The sequence below is a fragment of the Enhydra lutris genome, unplaced genomic scaffold (genome assembly GCF_002288905.1).
Source record: "Enhydra lutris kenyoni isolate GAN:26980312 unplaced genomic scaffold, ASM228890v2 scaffoldscaffold98, whole genome shotgun sequence".
Taxonomy (NCBI): domain Eukaryota; kingdom Metazoa; phylum Chordata; class Mammalia; order Carnivora; family Mustelidae; genus Enhydra; species Enhydra lutris.
Genome location: NW_019154182.1, coordinates 2,298,408 through 2,306,076, shown reverse-complemented (window position 1 = coordinate 2,306,076; position 7,669 = coordinate 2,298,408).

Sequence of the window (7,669 nt, the reverse complement as noted above, 5' to 3'; positions counted from 1 at the left end):
CCCTGACTCTACTCCTCGTACTCGTACAGCCAATCAAAGAGGCTAACTCTGCCCCTTCTCCGGAGGCGGCCAATGTGGAGAGACTTCGGATCCACCTCCTTCCCAGCTGAGAGCACACAACACAGCATCCACGTGAGTCAGCTTCTTAAAGGAGAAGGCTCAGCCTTTCTAATTGCGGCAGCTGTAAGACATCGCGCGTCATCAGCGTCACCAGGTGGTGGCTAAGGCCTAGCTTTTTGAGACCCAGTGATGACAAATGAAAACAACAGGCTGTTTTTCTAGGCAAAGCAGGTGCGTTGATAGTTACACCTCACCGTGTCATTAATTTCTTTGAGATTGCTTACTTTTGTCATGCCTTAAAAAAGGCCACCTTTTATTGACAAACCCCAAACCCCTTGAATCTCGGTGTATAGGAAATCCGGAAGAACATGGGAAAAGGCATTTTTCAAGTGTGCCCGACTGAATTTACAACTCGAGTTTTCTTTTGGTAGTGGAAATGATTATCAAGAGGATGAGAAAATTCCACATAGAGATTTTCTACCTCTGAAAGTCTGATATTTGTTGAAGAAGGTAGCTGTTCCCCCTAACCCTCATCAACGCCTAAGATAGGTTTTGCGTCTCATCTTATTTGAGTTTCCCAGGTAATTACATTAATGATCTTTGCCCCAGTTTCGGGATGAAGCGTATTTGATTCTCAGTATTTCTCAGGCAAAAAAGATAAAATAAAATAAACACTAACTTTTGAGGTTCATCTGCAAGGTTTTTAAAACCATCTGAGTGCCACAGAGGTTTTGAAGCAAACCCTAGCAATCTGACTTCTCATCAACCTCAAAAGCACCAGTATTTTCATGCAGTTCAAATAAAAACCTGATCGTCAAAGGCAAATGTCTAGAGAAAAGGAAGTTTTGAACAATTTTTAGTTTTCATTGTTCTTTTGTTTTTACTTAGCTTTAATTATAAAAGTAAAACATGTTCATTGTAGAGAGGTCATACAGCCTTTTCTTTTTTTTTTTTTAAAGATTTTATTTATTTATTTGACAGACAGAGATCACAAGTAGGCAGAGAGGCAGGCAGAGAGAGAGGAGGAAGCAGGCTCCCCGCTGAGCAGAGAGCCCCATGCGGGGCTCGATCCCAGGACCCTGAGATCACGACCTGAGCCGAAGGCAGAGGCTTTAACCCACTGAGCCACCCAGGCGCCCCCCCAAGCCTTATTTTCATAACAGAAACCTCTGCCCTGTGCTTAAAAGCTTCCTGTGCATCCTATTCCTGAGACAAATGTGTATAAAAGCATATTATGCCTCTTATTCTTCGACTTATTTTTTCACTCAATGTATTATAGCCATCCCTCCATAGCAAATGCAACTTTTATTGACAAATATATCTTTGTCTCCATCCACGGTTTTCCATAGTATGACTTCACCATCTTTTATTACATTTTTTTTCTACAGACCTACTTCAATCTTTTCCTATTAAATGTGCTCCTGTAAGGAACACCTGTGTTCATTGATAACCTATTAGTCAAGTATTTCTGAAAATAATCATTTGAAAAGTGCATAGTGTCTAAACCCACAGGAATGAATTTTCCTCAAAGTGCGTACTTTTAAGTACCAGGTAAAACAATATTTATTTATTAAACAAATATATAGATAGTGCTAACTGTTCTAAGTGCTCTACAAATTAACAATTTATAACATTTACTTTTCATGAAAACTCTATAAGGTAGGTACTATTATCTATTATCCCCATTTTACAGATGAGTAAACTGAAGCACAGTGATTAACATGCCCAAGGTCACCCAGTAGAGTTATTATACCCTGTAATCGTAAACTTGGAAGAGAATGATGAAAAGGTTAATCTAGATGATGACAACGTGCAGAGTTAAAATCCAAATGGGAGGTAAGGAGGGCAGATAGGAATGGAATGGAAGGAACAGGTTTAACTTAACAAAAATGGCTGCACAGGACTGATTGTTTATTGGTGCACTAAGAAGAATTTTCCCAGATAAGCCAGGGATCTTCTCCCAGGTGACTGATAGGTGATGAACTCCCATTACCAGGTATAGGGCGATTGGGAAGGTCAGTTTGGGGTGGAAGGCGATGGACCCAGCTGACGTGGCACACCCATTAGAAATAAAGAATATACAGTTGAAGGTACTGTAACAAGTATGGAAGAGAAAACGCAAAAAGATAAAAGATGTGAAGAAGGTCTTGTTTGGCTTTGGTTACAGTTGTGTTATACCTTTTAGCTTAATTACATTTGGGACAAGTTAGCACTTTTTAATACTGAGAAGTTCCCACTAAGAACATGGTATGTATCCATCCATTTACACATTCTTTATGTCTTTCTGTACAATTTCATGGCATGGCTGGCTACCTTTAGGTTGTTCATAGATCTTCTCAGGATTATATTTAAGTATTATATCTTTTCTGGAGGTATTACGGGCTGAATTGTGTGCCCCCACCCCCATTCATATGCTGAGGTCCTAACTCTCAGTATCTCAGAATGTGTCTATATTTTGAGATCCAGCTTTTAAAGAGGTGATTACGTTAAAATACGGTCATTAGAGTGGGCCCCAAAACAATCTGACTGGTGTCCTTGTAAAAGGAGAAGATTGGCAAATCTGGTTGTGACATTGGTCACCAGGGTAGATTTGGCTGGCTACAGAGGAGTCCCCTTCTTCCCTTACCCTCAACATGCCTGTCCTTCTCTGAAGCTGCATGCTTGATGGAAGATGGAAGATGACCTTCCCTGAGAGAGGGAAGGACTGTTCTTCCGTCAAGGGTATACAAGTAGCTGCACTCTTCTGCTAGAACCCCCAAACAAGCTCTCAAGGTCCATTTGTAGGAGAATGTAGGGTAGTCAAACTTCCAAGACTCCAGACTTATCAAAGTGAGGCACAGCACAAGGAAGTTTGCCTTTCTCAAAAAAAAGAGAGAGCTCGCTACATAAAAAGGGACACCAGGGGCGTGTAAACATATAGAAAAGACCACGTGAGGACGCAGAAGGCCACCTGCAAGCTAAGGAGTGAGACCTTGGTAGAAAACAAACCCGCTGACACCTTGAACTTGGACTTCCAGCCTCCAGAACTATGAGAAATAAATTTCTGTTGTGTAAGCCACCTAGTGTATGGGATTTTGTTGAATCAGTCCTAGGAAACTAACAGAGGGGATTACTGTGAGTGGAACTTCTACTACATATTACAACTCTTCTTGGTTGTTTATTTTGGAGGAAAAATAATGCTTTTGTGGTTTATTTTCCTGAATGTTCTAGATAGATTATTCTGTCTTCAAATGATAATTTTGCATACTTCAAGTCATTTGTCTTTTATTTAAGTACCTTTGAGTACATGTGTGAATATATCTGTCAAAAAAATTTCCTTTATTACTAGTTTGTAAGGTTCTTTTTTTTTTCAAAGATTTTATTTATTTGACATTTATTTGACAGAGAGATCACAAGTAGGCAGAGAGGCAGGCAGAGAGAGGAGGAAGCAGGCTCCCTGCTGAGCAGAGAGCCCCATGTGGGGCTTGATCCCAGGACCCTGGAATCAAGTCCTGCATTGGGCTCCCTGCTCAGTAAGGGAGCATGCTTCTCCCTCTGCCTGCTCTGCCTGTTCTACCTGCTCTGCCTGCCGCTCCCCCAGCTTGGGCTCTTCTCTCTCTCTCTGACAAATAAATAAAATAAAATAAAATAAAATGAAATCTTTAAAATCAAATAAAAAGTCGGTATGCAATTTGATTGAATACCTTCTTGCTGTCTATTAAAGTAATGTTTTTCTTTTACTCTATTTCATTATGTAATATATTATAGTAGTCCATCTCCAGCATTAAACGACCTTTGCATTTTGGGATAAGAGCTCCTTTACCACTTGTGGGTGCCAACTCTGACATTCTTCCAATAGGTAAAATCAGAAACACAGGTCTATCAACAAACCCCAATACACCATGGTGCATTATCCTGGTTGTTGACTAAACTTTCTGACTGAATGGATCTGACCTGCCCCAAATGGGTAATTCGATATGATAACTACAAACCCTGAATCAGACTTTCAGAATACCCTTCTGTTGGTGTGTCCATGGACTTCTCCTCTGCTCTGATTTCTCTTCTCTTGCTTTGAAGAGCCCTTCCACTGCAGTTGTGTCCATGGAGGTAAGAAAAGGTAAGAGAGCACTCACCTTCCACGTGAGTGCTTCTTACACAGCTCTAAGTGTCTCATCGCCTCCTCACACTTCCCAGGGTTTTGTAAATGTCTTTGCTCAATAAGCCCTGAAACACTTGGGCCTCTACCCACCGGTGTTACTCTCTGCAAATAATCATGCCTCCTAATCTCGAGTCAGATGGAAAAGTCTGCTGGAGATGAGCTACCTCAGAGTTCCTCAATCTCCGTGTTTCTTCCTCTATCACCAATTTTCTTGGTGCTTTTTCCAGCGCTACAAGAAAAACAGTCTCTTCCTTTCTGAAGCCTGATGAACACCTATACCTGGAGAATGCTATGGATCTCTATTTTATTTTGTATTTTTTAAAAGATTTTATTTATTTATTTGACAGAGATCACAAGTAGGCAGAGAGGCAGGCAGAGAGAGAGAGAGAGAGGGAGGAGCAGGCTCCCTGCTGAGCCCAATTCGGGGCTCGATCCCAGGACTCTGAGATCATGACCTGAGCCGAAGGCAGAGGCTTAACCCACTGAGCCACCCAGGTGCCCCAAGAACACTATGGATCTTGAGACTCAGTCAGTCCTTAACAGAATCCAATTCTTGTCTTAACAGAACAAACAACACCTATTTCCTTGGTTCCTTCAACCTCTGTAATACTGATCATCTCTCTTGTTTGGACCCTCCATACAAGTGATCTGCCCTCACACCAAACACCTTAATTTCGACCCCAGTGACCTCTTACAATAACTGGTCTATCTTTCCTCTTGTTGTGTATTGGCATCCCCTTCATTTTTGCCTCTCCAGCCTGCTGCCTGGAATGTGGATGCCACCTAGACCACAAGGACCAGGACTTTGTTCCTGGGGACAGTGGAGCAGATAGTGGGAAGGAACCTGGACCCTGAACGCTGCAGGGTAGAGCTGCCATATTGGTCTGGGACCACATGTTAGGCTGTTTTGTTTTGGTTTGTTTTGTTGGGGGGTGTGGCACATTTTTTACTTTAACCTGAATTTATGAAAACTCTGGGTAGTTTAAACAGATTAGCTCCTTCAGGGAGAAACATATATATGTAAGTACAATCACAAATTAGTAGTTTACATAAAAATCAATAATTTCTCTTTGAGTTGCAGCCCTACCACTTTACCAAAAGCTATCTCAAAAGTCACTGATCATAACATTTAGCTCAATCTTTTTGGACTGCACAGATTCTCTGCAGTATTTGAAATCATCAACCAAACAGTCAGTCTTCAAACTTTTTATTCTCTTGGCTTTGGCGGTATGGTACTTACCTGTGGTAGGCAGAATAATGACCTTCCCCCCGCATAGCTATCATCCCCCAAGGTGTCTATGTCCCAATCTCCTATGAATATGTTACCTAACATGATGAAAGGAACTTTGCAGGTGGGATTAATTTAAGGATCCTTAAATGGGGAGATAATTCTGGACCATCCAAGTGAACCAATGTAATCATAAGGGTCTTTATAAAAGAGAGGTAGGCTGGCCAATAAGCATGCGAAGATGTTCAACATCACTAACCATTAGAGAAATGTAAAGCAAAGCCATCGTGAGATACCACTTCCTACCCATAAGGATGATTACTATCAAAACAAACAACAAACAACAAAAAATGTTGGCAAGAATGTGGAGAGATTGGAGCCCAGTGCACTGCTGATGGAAATGTAAAAAGGTGCAGCTGCTATGGGAAACAATTTTGGCAGTTCCCAAAAAATTAAAAATAGAATTACCATGTGATACAACAATTCCACTTTGGTTATATGCCCCAAAGAATTGAAAGCAGGGTCTCAGATATTTATATGCCCATTTTCATAGCAGCATTACAATAGTGCAATATTACAATTTATACAAAATATATATTTAGGCATTCAGCTAAAGGCATTCAGCTCAAGAATTGCTTGGTGTTGTGGGGGGGAGAACTGGGTCTGGGAACTGAAAAAAAAAAAAGCCCCAAACTAGAAACAAACTGAGTAGCCCCCAATATTTGAATGGATACCCAAAAGGTGTGTACACACAATATGTTATCTAGCCCTTAAAAAGAGATTCTGACACATGCTATGACCTGAACTTTCAGACATTATGCTAAATGAAATAAACCAAATACAAAAGGACAGGGATGGTAGGACTCTAGTATACAGAGTAGTCCAAATTTATAGAAACATGACGTAGAATTCTGCTTGCTAGGGGTTAGGAGGAGTAGTTGTTTAATGGATATAGAGTATGAATATATTTAATAATACCAAACTGTACCCTCAAAAATTGTTAAGATGATAAACTTTATGTTTTGCGTATTTTACCACAATTAAGAAATAAACAAGGCTTTCTATCAAAAATAGAAGCAATCAGGGCGCCTGGGTGGCTCAGTTGGTTAGGTGTCTGCCTTGCTCAGGTCGTGATCTTGAAGTCCCAGGATCAAGCCCACCATTGGGCTCCCTGCTCAGCAGGGAGTCTGCTTCTCCCTCTGTCCCTCCCTCCACTCCTCTCTCTCTTTCTCTCAAGTAAATAAATAAAATAAAAAAAAAAACAGCAATAATAACCAACTGAAAAAGGGAGGTAGGACAGAGTCAGAGTCAGAGAAGGAGATGTGATGACAGAAATAGAGGTCAGAGTGAGCGGGACCTGGAGCAGGGAATGCATACATTTCTGGAGGCTCTAAAAGGCAAGGAAATGGATCCTCCCTAGAGCTTCCAAAAGGAACCCAACTCTGCCAGCACCTGGATTTCAGCCTCGTGGGAGCCATTTCTGATTCAAGAGCTCCAGAACTGTAAGTTAATGAAGCTGGGTTGTTTTAAGCCACTAAGTCTGTGGGGATTTGTTACAGCAGCCTTAGGAAATTAAAATCACTCAATTTTCCCAAAGTCATATTTTACGTTGAGTTTTCTTATTAATGACTTGGTGCTGTTTATAATTAGTATGACTTTTATTACTGCACATAACTATGTTCTTTCTAATGGATAGTATATTCAGAAGTCTGATTCAGCAAATGTTGGAGGTGTCTGGGAATGCAACCCCTCCAAACTCCTAACCCTTTCTTGCATCAGACTGTACCAACCCAGGGGATCTTGTAATATCCTCTCCTAAATTACTTGTAAACCAACAGCAACGGTGTTAGTAAAATTTCCACAAACTTTCCCAACACTAAAAACTTTTACACCTCAAAACCTGAGCCCTGGGGTAAGGATAGATACAGGTCCCAAGTCAGGTGGGGCAAACTGGAGAGCAGAATAAATGTTGGTGAGGAGCTGGGCTCTAGGGTTATTTAGCCTGAGCTAAGTAACACAGCCACTTGCTAGCTACCTGACCATGGGTGAGAGCTTCAAGTTCATTACTAAGAGCAGTGATAGTCTTAGGGTTATTATAAGCATTAAAGAAAATAACGAATGTCAAGTGCTTAGCCAGGGTCCCTGGCACCTATCAAGTGTTCAAGGAAAGTTGCAGTTGTGTTAATTGTTATTATTTTCATGACTCTTGATTATGAAGCTGAGTCGAGAAGCCCAGAGCAAGC